This window comes from Macrotis lagotis, chromosome 6, assembly GCF_037893015.1.
Source record: "Macrotis lagotis isolate mMagLag1 chromosome 6, bilby.v1.9.chrom.fasta, whole genome shotgun sequence".
NCBI lineage: Eukaryota > Metazoa > Chordata > Mammalia > Peramelemorphia > Peramelidae > Macrotis > Macrotis lagotis.
Window position 1 is genome coordinate 4,477,787 of NC_133663.1, and position 12,207 is coordinate 4,489,993.

General features: G+C 38.2%; 1 protein-coding gene across 1 annotated transcript in view; it reads left to right on the forward strand.

Moving 5' to 3' along the window:
* The window catches only part of FGF12 (fibroblast growth factor 12), a 490,477-nt gene that overhangs the window by 89,361 nt on the left and 388,909 nt on the right, over nucleotides 1-12,207 (forward strand). The gene's annotated exons all lie outside the window — the stretch shown is intronic.

Below are 12,207 nucleotides of genomic sequence, written 5' to 3' on the forward strand. Positions count from 1 at the left end.
GCCTCTAAGTCTAGTACTACCCTCCAGACTACACTTTTTCTGAGAAGGGATAAACGAGATGACCTTTAGCATCACTTACAGCTCAAAAATTCTATGACTCAATGATGTGGGAAAGAACCAGATCTGGGTGATTTTGGAAGTCTAGACAGGTGGGCGTGCTGTTAGGTGAGTTGGAGTCTTAGAAGGGGAGATTGCTGGTGTCAGGGCAATGCAGTGCTGGGCGTCTCACATGTCTGCAGCTCCCAGAGCTGATGCTACTTGAATTTCCATCTATTGTTTTAGCCTCATGACAAAGTTGGAGACTTTCTTTGGATTCAATTGAATTGCAAAAGAAAAACACAGGCTTCTGCATTATGGATGCAAGAGCCAGGGTTCTTGCTATTACCTGATAACTCCCAACATCTCTGGACTTTGACTGAAATTTCAAGTGGGATTTACCTGGCCATTTTGTTATCATTCTTCCTTCCAGCAGAATATATAATCTTCCTGGGGACCTTGTATCCTGCCGGCCTTGGACAATGCCTTCCATGTAGTTGGCACCTAAGTCCTTGATGATTAAATCATTGCTTGATGAGGTGTATGGCCCCCAGGAAGTAGGACAGTCACTTCTGCATTTCACAGACTGGAAGCCCAGGTCAGAATTGCCAAACAACTCTTCCTGTCCAAACCAAAGTTAATTCCAATTGATTTTTGGTTGAGCTTGAAATGCCTAGAGCTGTCATGCTGATGGCTGGGACAGGAAGGCTTAGCAACCTTGCAGCTACACTGAACCCTTCCCTGGGGATTTTCCTGGATAATGAAAAAGCCTCAGAACTGCTTATTTCACTCTTTATTTTTAACTACAACCAGGGTTAGACACTACAGGTAAGAATTATGATTTGACCTCAGGAAGTAGAAAGCATTAATAAATGGCAGCTGGTCATTTTGGTGAAGTGCATGTATAATGAATTATCCCAATTGGCCAATTAATCACCTTGAAGCTTCTCCCCAGCACATAGAGGAGTGATAGCCATAAGAGATATGTCATCAATGAGGTTAGGGATGGGTCAGCAGGACACATGCAAATGAAGTGAAGCCACATCTTCAGTGAGACAAATTCTGAGGAATGGAATAGTGGAATGATTCATGGAAAGGTCTCAGAGTTGAATTTTGTTGATTGTCGCTTCCATAGAAGAAATACTTTGTAAATGGTTACTGGGTGAGTGGGTGGGGGTGGAGTCATTAGATTTGCTTTGTACTATTGAATTGCATTCCAAACATCAGAAATGGTTAATGTTTTCATAAGACTGGTAGATAACCCAGGGTTCATGGGAACCATAATGCATCACTGAAAACCACAGGTGTGAAAAAGTCTAGATGGCTGCATGTCAATAAATCACGATAATATTCTTTTTTGCTTTTTGTGTGTATGTGTGTGTTTGTGTGTCTGTTTGTGTTTGTTTTTCCTCCCTTTGTATCCTTAGCACATAGCTCATTGCCTGGAGTATAATAGGTTCACTATAAATTCTTATTGAGTAACAAACTGACAAGATGCGGGAAGAATAGTCTTTGCTGGGATCTTTTGTTTCTAAATTCACAGAACAGTTATTTAAGATATGTATTTTTAGGGTATTCAATCACCTATGCTACAGACTCTATATGGCTCTGAAGAGGATGCTCACTGTTGGCCACAGTGCTGGTCAAGAAACTCTCTACTAATGACTAGATTGGCCCTCATAGAATCTTTGACTCCAGTCTTGTTTGAGACCTTGCCAACCCTGGAACAGAGGCTGACAAGGTTATTCTGCTAGTTGAATCTTGGTTAAAAATAAGGTGACCCATGGGGGCGGCTAGGTGGCATAGTGGATAAAGCACCGGCCCTGGAGTCAGGAGGACCTGGGTTCAAACCCAGTCTCAGACACTTAATAATTACCTAGCTGTATGGCCCTGGACAATCCACTTAACCCTGTTTGCCTTGCAAAAACCTAAAAAAATAAACAAGGTGAGCCCTATTTTATGGCAAGATATCAAACTGGGAGTTCTGTGAACACTAATGTTATAGACTACTGAAGTCATTCTTCAAACTCTGTCTTGTCATGCTACAGGAAGCTAGATAGATAAGTAGACAGATCGGCATATCTCTATCTACATCCATGACAGTACCCACCCCTATGATTTGATGTGAGGATCAAATGAGATAACGCAAGTGAATCATTCACTGATTTATCCATATATGTTCAGAGTGTCCCCAAAGTCTTAGTATAGTTTAAGCCATTGAACATATATGAATACACACACACAATAGGGCACTGGCCTTGGAATCAAGAGGACAGGAGTTCAAATCCAGCCTCAGACACCTGATAATTACTAGCTGTATTACCTTGGGCAAGTCACTTAACCCTGATTGCCTGACATCTAGTGTCATCTCCAGTCACCCTGATCCATATTTGGCCTCTAGTCCCAGATGGCTCTGGAGGAAAAAGTGAGACACAGCACCCCCTCATTCAAATTCAATTCATGTGCTTGTCATGACATCACCTCCCTGATGTCATGGTCTTCTTTGAGAATGAAGGGCGAACATTATCATTATTATTATTATATTTGTTTAATAATATTATTCAATATTTATTTATTATTCATTAATGCATGCACTCAGTGTGTGTGCCATGAAAATAGGATTGAGAAGGGGACAGCTCTAATAAGAGAAAACTTGTTCAGAAAGAAGCTAGCTTGGCAAGAGACCTAATAAAACTACACCCTCCCAAGACTATAAAAGCATGAAACTAACTCATCAATAAAACAGAAGGAAACCATAAATAGATAGATCAAGATTCTCTAACCAAATATTTTTCTGTACTTATGACAGGGCAGCAGCTACTGCCTTAGGCTCAAGTTCTGATGTTAGGAGTTGATAAGATAATGTGGAGTCATTTCCATGCATTCCTAGTCTGTCTAGAAGTCTAAAAACGTTCCACAGTGATAAATGGGCAAGTTGGGACCCTGGAAAGTAGTTTGGACCTCAGATCCTAAGCTGATTACATTTTCCTTTCAATGGGCCATATTCTACATAAGCATATATATGAAATTTCTCTCTCTCTCTCTCTCTCTCTCTCTCTCTCTCTCTCTATCTATCTATCTATCTATCTATATATATATATATATATATATATATATTTCTATACATGTGCCTCACAATATATGATACAATGGACTTTATAAACTTTATAAGGTCAGTTGCAATCTAAATATTCAAAAATTCTAAATGAAAGTAGATTGGATTGTTTTTGTTTTTGTGTTTCCCTTAGCATCATTGTTTCTAGTTCACCATCTCACCAGGCAGCAAGGGGGCTTCCAAGCTGGAAAAGCTCAGGCCAGATGCAATCTTTGGTGCATTCTCTTTTTCAGTAGCAAAGTCAACAAGCAGATACTTCTCTACAGGGAGGATTGGAGCTGACTTTTAAACTGTATTTTGGTCCCTGGAAAATAGAGTTTGAGTCCCCTGAGACTCTTCTAACCAGACTCAACACTACTGCAAAGAGGACTTAATGAGATATGAGAAAAAAAGATGATTACTGCCCAACACCATTATTTCTGGAACCATATGTATGGGGCTGACTCTTTATAAATTCAAGGATGGTTTCGCCTTGGAGGGAAGGTAGTTATTAGAAGAAAGGTCTAGAGATGAAAGAACTTGACCCTGGAGTTTTTTGATCAACAGGAAAGTGAGGCTTTAGTTTTCTCCATAGAAGAGAGGGATATTTTGTCTTCTATCCACACCTGTCAGATTTTTCTTGGGCCCCATCTGGCCCGTCAGCATCAATAGTTTTGCTTACTTTGTTTTGAAATAATGATGTGTATTGTAGATTTAATCACAATCTAACTAAATTAACAAAGGAGTAATATTCCACCCTTAAAATAAAACTATCTTCTTGTGATAATCTTGAACAACAATTATAAAAAATAAATTTCACGAATGTCTGCTTTCCCATCTGTTTAGTTCCATAGTATTGTGGCTGGCATTTTCTAAAGGCATCTACAATTCACTCTCTGTGTAGTCTTCATTCCTTTCAGACTCCTATGTCTGGATTTCTTTATAATCCTCATCCTCCAATATACTCATAGAATACAGTTTAGTTAGGGAATCTATAAGCTAGGACTGAAATGGATTGATTTATTTGTTTGAATCAGAAATGGATTTTTCTGTGAATGTTTTCTTAAAGATTTCTTTTCTCCCACACATACATTCCTAAACTAGGGGAAGGATTCTCATGCTTATCCTTCTTTATGGTCTTGAACGTCTTTGCTAGGTACTCTGGTGATGCCAGTCTCCTTTCTCCAAAACACGTTTTTAAATAATTGGAAGAAATACTCAATTTTCATTTTAGATATGAGTGAAAAGGAGAGTCTCTATATAGTTGGATTTCCCTTTCCAACTCTCCAGAATCTGCTTTCCCTTGTCAGTGGACCTCATGCTAAGAACAAATTGTGTCAACTAAATCTCCACCATGCTTCCCACAATGTTGCAATGAGCGTCTCTTTTCCCACTGACCTTCTACCATTTATACTCATCAATTTAATTCATATCCAATTACATTTAGTTCACATCTACCGAATACTCTGTTTCATTTCAGAAAAGACAGGTGTATGTGAGGTGCCAGGCAGCTAATGGCATGAACACAAAATTCTCACCTTCAAAAATATATGTTGGGATATGATGACATGTCAGTAAAGACACAGGCTGTACCAAGGAAATGCAAAAGAATTTCAGAAGGGGGCAAGATCAGGAAAATCTTTCCCATGAAGAAGAGCATTTGACTTGGAGTTCTATGGAGGGCAGGGATTTTTCTCTTCAGAAGCTGATGAGGAGGGGGGGTGGAGAGAGAGAGAGAGAAAGAGAGAGAGAGAGAGAGAAGAGAAGAGAAGAGAAGAGAAGAGAAGAGAAGAGAAGAGAAGAGAAGAGAAGAGAAGAGAAGAGAAGAGAAGAGAAGAGAAGAGAGAGAAACAGAGGGAGAGAGAGAAACAGAGGGAGAGAGAGAGAAACAGAGGGAGAGAGAGAGAAACAGAGGAAGAGAGAGAGAAACAGAGGAAGAGAGAGAGAAACAGGGAGAGAGAGAGAAACAGGGAGAGAGAGAGAAACAGAGGGAGAGAGAGAGAAACAGAGGGAGAGAGAGAGAAACAGAGGGAGAGAGAGAAACAGAGGGAGAGAGAGAAACAGAGGGGGAGAGAGATAGAGAGAGAGAGAGAGAGAGAGAGAGAGAGAGAGAGAGTGACAGTCAGAGAGTCAGAGTCAGAGTCCATCACTTGCAGTTTTAGAGAGTAGTCTGGGAACCGATGATCAATGATTTGATCCATCATACAGCCTGTAAGTGAGGCTCGATTTTCAGACTCTCTGTGGTACTTATGACAGCAACCAAGATCTCTAGGGATTTCTTATGTGAACTAATTGGATTCCTAATATCTTCACTTTCATTTTTAGAATTAGTTATTGAAGAATTTGGACAATTTTTCAGGTTAACTAATTGGATTTATGATATCTTCACTTTCCTTATGAGAATTAGTTGCTAAAGAGAGAACAGTTTTTCAAAGAACATCTGTGTTGCCTCTTTCAATAATAATAGATTGGATATTTTCCACCTCATAGCATATTCAGAGCCCAGAGAGGATGGCCCCTGTGTTTTTAATAATACCACTTTCAATCTGTTCTTATACTCTGAGAATCATATTTTTTTTCTTATAAATCTGTTAGGTTCATGTGTAAAGGTGAAGTTTATACCAGGTTTCTTTTTCAACAAAAATATTAAAACCTATTCTGTTTTTTTCATTTTCTTGTAATGCTTAGTTTTTGATATTCAATATGTTAAAATGATTAATCATGTATAATCAAAACCATTCAATTTTGGACTAGTAATTCCATTTGTATGCTTAAGACTCTTATTCTTTCATAATTGAACAGAATATAGAATTCATTTTTTCTTCCTAATAAAGTCAATGCCTGGATCACTTATGCAGTTAGCATATATTATGATGTGTGGCATAAGGAGTGATAATAAACCCCATTTTCCCTACTACTATTCACCTTTCTGTACCTTAAAAATCAGATAATTATTCCTTTTCCTAACATTTCAAAATCTCAAATCTCAGGTTTAGCAAACACCAATATATTATTTAATTGTATCTCTTTTTTTTACTGGGTAGATTGGATAATTTCTACCTTGCAGCAAATTGCAAGACTTAATAGGATGTCTGATTTTGTGTTTTTAATAGTACCACATCTATTTTTTCATATGAATTTTATAGCATTAGCTTCCATTTTCTAAACTAAAAAATAATTGTAAGGTTCTCCTCTTCTTTCTGTTTTATAACTCCTCACATTATTGTTTCTTATACATGTTCACTGTGTTAAAAAAAAGTCTCTGTTTCTTCATCTGTAATAAACAAAGCATTGCTATTTCAAATGATATGGAATGAAAGTAATAAATTAGAGCAATTTTGAGTTTCTCACATCTTCTTAGTAAAACACAAACCATTGTCCTTGCTTAAAATATGTATTCTCTTTTCAACTTGCTTAAATTTTCTTATTCTTGTTCAAGAATAGGGTAAACTAGGGGCGGCTAGGTGGTGCAGTGAATAGAGTACCAACCCTTGAGTTAGGAGGACCTGAGTTCAAATTTGACCTCAGACACTTAATAATTACTTAGCTGTGTGGCCTTGGGCAAGCCGCTTAACCCCATTTGCCTTGCAAAAGCCTAAAAAAAGAAAAGAAAAGAAAAGAAAAGAAAAGAAAAGAAAAGAAAAGAAAAGAAAAGGAAAGGAAAGGAAAGGAAAGAATAGGGTAAACTATCTGGTTACTTAGGTCTCTGCCAATTCTGATGTTGGATGATTCCATTGTTCTTTGGATGGGAACTAGAACCCAGGAGCCCTGTCTTCAAGTGGATCTGGCCTATGAGTAATGCTAGAACAGAGAGAAAGGAACCTGCCTTATTAAAGAAGCCAAAAGCCACTTTGATTTAGTTTTCCTTGGGTTGCAAAAGTTTCTCTTGATCACATTCACTTCTAGATAAAAACAATTCAGTCCATTCTCTTAGCAGTGGACCTGGAGTCTGAAAGCAGTGAGTTCATATCCAACCTCAGATTCTTACTAGCTGGGCGATACTAGGCAAACTAAATCTCCAACTGCTTCTATTTTTTATCTATAAAATGGGGATAATGAGAACGTCTACTCCTAGAGTTGTGGTAAAGACTTCTCTGATGGTATTTGTGAAACACTTTGGAATTCTGACAGCTATATGAATGCTATCATTATTACAGTGTTCTAGGAATATGAGAGATATGAATTTTTGAAGTTGGGATTGCAGCAAGTATAGCCCAGATCCTTTAGAAGCTGAGTTTTCTTAACAAGACCTTAAACAACTCAGATTACTTGAGACAAGATATGGACCCTGCTCCTCTCTCCAGCCATGGTTTCAACCTTTCAAGTAGAATTCAGAGGAAATGAAAATATATTTTTCTTCATCTTCCTCTCTCCTTTTCCTTGCTATCTATCTACCTCACCTATGCACACACCAGCATCTAGGGAATATAAGCTTGGGATCAGAAAATAGTAAAAGCAATGAGTTGGTAATCAAAAAAGGTCCTATTTTAAATATCAGTTCTGATTCCTTGAGCAAGTTACTTTTTATTATTTTTTGTTTATTTAAGTCAATGAGGTTAAATGACTTGTCCAAAGTCATACACTTAGACAATTATTAAGTGTCTGAGGTTGGATTTGAACTCAGGTCCTCCTGAATTTAGGACTAGTGCTCTAACCATTATGCTGCCTAGTTGCCCTGAGTAAGTTAGCTTTTATTAAACTAGTCACCCCATCTGTAAAAGCAGGCTAATAAAATATCACCCCAATAGTTCATTTCCCATATATTGGATTTTATTTTGGTTGACACATTATCAGGACAGCATTCTGTCTGTCTGTGTGCCTATGTATCTATCTATCTGATGGGTAACATGTAGAAAAGAGATTACACTTATTTTGTTTGGCCTCAGAAGACTGGAAATTGAAATTGTATAAAAAGACTAATTTAGACTCAGAATAAGTTTCCTAAAATTTATAAAAATGGAATTGGTTGCTTTGGAAGGTAGTGAGATTGCCTCAACTGGAGAGGGTTAAAGAGAGAATGGATTTCCATTTGCCAAATGTGGTTTAAAGACCTTTTCTTCTGGTGGGATCTAGACTGGATTGAAACTGAAATCCCTTCCCTTTTGTGATCCCTGACTTGTCTACTGAGAAGGTCATTGGGAAGAAAGCGTTACAAAAAGCTTACAAATTTCTCTGAATGTGAGCTACTACTTTTTCTCTTGTGCTCTCTATTCAGCAAAAAGTTCACAAATGCTGGTTCTGAATCATCTTGGATCTCTCTCTCTCTCTCTTTCTCTCTCATCACCCATAACCTTCATAGGGGGCCTTCCACAGCTACTTGTCCATTGTATCCAGGGGGTGGATGGCTAGAATTTGGGAAGGCAAAGCAATTTGAGCCCCTTCTTGGCAAGCATTTGGAAGCAAGTCATTAAGAAATAATTAGCAAACACTTAGCAAAATTCAAGAGCTAAACAACCCTAAATACTTCTTGCTTGTTTACTGTTTGTTTCTAATTCTATGATGCTTTGAGGACACCCTGACAGGCAGAAATGATATTTCTCTAGGAAAATTCCTGATGCAGTCAAGTAAGCACCAGTCTGCTAGTCAAGAAAACTCAGTTCAAGTCCCACTTTGGGCCTTCATTATCCGAAAAGCATTAGCCAAATGACTTCCCGTTTGGTCCTTTCTCTCCTCTGCTCTCATACAAAAGGCAGACTCCCCAAGACTCCTTCCAGCTCTAAATCTGTGACCTTCTTGACTGCATCTGATTCAATCCTCCAAAGCTTCTAGGTCCAAAGTTCCAAATGCGGAGAAGTCAAGGCTGAACAACCCAGTTGAGGAGCCATTAATGAAGCCAGGCACATCTAACATGAAGGTCATATAGACTAATGATAGCAATTCCTAAGTAACTGTGAGAAGCTGTTACAGGCATGAACCACTGGAGGGATGACTATGAGGTCCAGCCATTGGGTAACATTGGCCATCTCCTAACTTTGTAAATACCATGAGGTCAAATATTGATGAAGGAAGGGATCAAAGTAGTTATGCCTGATGATGGAGATAAGGAAGGCCCAGGAAATGGAGGTGATTTGCCCCATGTCATTTTCTCATGTTTTAGAACTTTTTTTATCCTTTGTTTCCATGCTTTCCTACCCAGTATCCCTCTCCTGCTGTGTTATTATTATATCTATGATCAGCATTTATTAAAGAGGAGAGAGGTATGCAAGGCAGACAATTCCATTCTGATGACAGCCGTGCTAGGAGAAAGCAGCTGAGCCTTGTGGGGTAGTTCTACTTTTGGTGGAGCTACACCCAATATAGAATTGGCATGGGTTCTGCAGCCTTACCCATCCAGCCTGGATGTTCTGGAAGATTACAAGGGACTATGGTCCTACAAGAATGAAAATTCTTGTCTCTATCCAACTGGAGACAGACAGTACTAAAATATTGACCTGCTGAAAGAAAATCCCATTTAATCCAGAGTTTTCTTAGCTTTCTAAAACTCTGTCTTTGCTGGATAATTTCAGAAATTTGCCCTCTCCAGAGAAGAGGAAGCTCTTCATACAAATGCTATTAACTTCATTAATAAAATCTGTGGTTCCCCACAGGCATCTATGAATTCTTGCTTTAATTGGTGTTTGCCATTCATGTGTCGAGTTAAGGTTGGCAGATGAACAGATGATTTTTTCCGTTCTAAATACTTAGCTTTGATTGTAATGGGCAGATATTCAATTTGTTATTACTAAGCTATGACATTTAGCTCAAACTATTGTATAAAATTGTAGAAAACTACATGAACTTCATCGGGGGAGCATGGTGGACAAGTTCTCCAGTTGCATTTTCTGATCTCTATGGAACCCTTTGAAATAGTGAGTTTACCTCATTCTACTTGGCTCTCGATGACAGCAATCAGGAGCAGTGGGGGAAGCAACTGAGACAGATTTAGACTTAATGTGAGAAAACATTTCTCACAATTTGAACTCTCCAGGAATGAATGAATGGACTGCTTGGGAGGTCATGAATCTCCCCTCAACTGGAGACCATTCAGCAAGACTGGAAGAATCACTGCTTGGCTATGATATGGACAACTTCATTTGTTTTTGCTATCTGGCTGGTTGACCTGAATGCCATCAAGGGTTTTCCTAATTCTGAACTTCCAAGATTCTTTGAGTACTAGACCTACAGACAGGAGATCTGATTTCAAATACGTACTCAGATACTTACTTAATTGTGAGAATATGAGCAAGTTAGAGGAGCTACGTGGTACATTGGATAGAGTACCAGCTTGTAATTAGGAGGATTCCTGTTGTGGAGTTCAAATCCAGCTTCAGATCCTTACTAGCCGAGTGACTTTAGGCAAGTCAGATACTTCGGTTTGCCCATCTGTGAAATAAACTAGAGAAAAAATGACAAATCACTTTAGAATCTTTGCCAAGAGAACCCCCAAATAGAGTCTTGAAGAGTGAGACACAACTGAGAAAAAAAATAAACAATAACAGATAGATTTATTAGTCCCTTGAAATCTCAGTTTCCCCATCTGTAAAATGTAAAATTTTTGAACATACACAGACCATAGATTTGTAGAAAAACATGTTTTATCCTTCTAGGAAATTATATGCTCCTTAAGGGAAGACTTGTTTCTTTCTTTTTATCTCCGGTGTTTTGTACCTAGGATTTATTTCAGCTGATTGATTCCTTAAATTTAGACTCCCTGAGAACTGGGAGTCCCAGTTGAGGTTCCTCTCTACCTTGAGGGAGTATCATTGGAAACTAGAAATAGCAGAGACTTGACTTGCATGTTTCCCTAGGGTTGGGCTTGCCTTCTGGAGCACACACATCCCCAGATAACATCAAATTTCTCCTGGGGGTAGAATATTTAATTTTTTCCTGGCTCCCAAGCCTTTAAAAGAACAGCAACAATACATCTTTCCTTCCCAGGTAGAGACTTTGGAGGATTCAATCTTTACCTAGGTCAGAGGATTCTTGCCCTCTTTAAGCAGAGCCTTGGGAGATTTTAGGAGATAGCAAGAAGTTTTATGTTAGAGTTTCTTTCATATTGAACCCACTGGCCGCTGCCCTCTCTTCATCTGCTCTCATCTAGCCTTCAGAGACAACCTGCTCCCACTGAGATCTCCTTCAAAGTCGCAGAGAATCAATTATATTTTGTGATGAAAGATGCATGCTTAGTGCTCAAAAAGATAGAACTATATTGAGGAAAGAAACCAATGGAAAGAATGCTACTTCTTTCTTTTCATCGTTTTCCCCTTGCTACTTCCATAAACCATTGACAATTGGAAATTGGCCTCAATTTCCTCCTCTGGAAAATTAAGGAGTCATCCTGAATTATGCCTGGAATCCTTTTAAGCTCTAAGTCTATGATGTCATAAGCTGATTTCTCTGGGCCTTGTCTTCTCAACTAATCCCAAAACATAGTAATTTCAAAGTTTATGGATCTATTGTCTCATTGGTACAAATATATTGAGAAAGCAAAACATGTTTTCAATCTCTCACTGATTTGTACAGATTTATGCTTTTGAAATCACAGATCATTTGAAAACTTTCATCTTTTTTTTCCTTGTTTGATATCCCTCATGTATTGTTTTCTACACATAAGCAGGACAAATTCAAATTTATTTCCCCAGGGGCTACTTAATGAATAATCAATAAATAATCAAACTCTCAATAAACATTTATAAGCACCTATCATATGCCAGATACTGTACTAATTTATAAATTAAAAAGAAGAGAGAAAATCAAGTAAACCATGGACAGTTGAATAGAACCATGCCACAGATTGGTATCAACTTCTGAGGTCTATGCAGAAGTGTGCGGAAAATTGAAATATGGCAGTGCCATGAGGGAGAAGCAGGGAAGGTTATTTAAGAGCAAAGTGTCAGGCGATTCTAAGTCATTGTGACTGCTCCAAACAGCAACCTATTTACCTTTCCAAATTTGGTAATCACTTTTCCTTCTGTTAAGAAAAATCATCTGTGCTCAAGTCTTTACTGGACTTCTTCAAATTAGAGCATGTTTATTTAAGATTTCTTGGGTACAATGCCAAAGGAAAAAAATGAAATTTAAAATTTACATTTGACTTT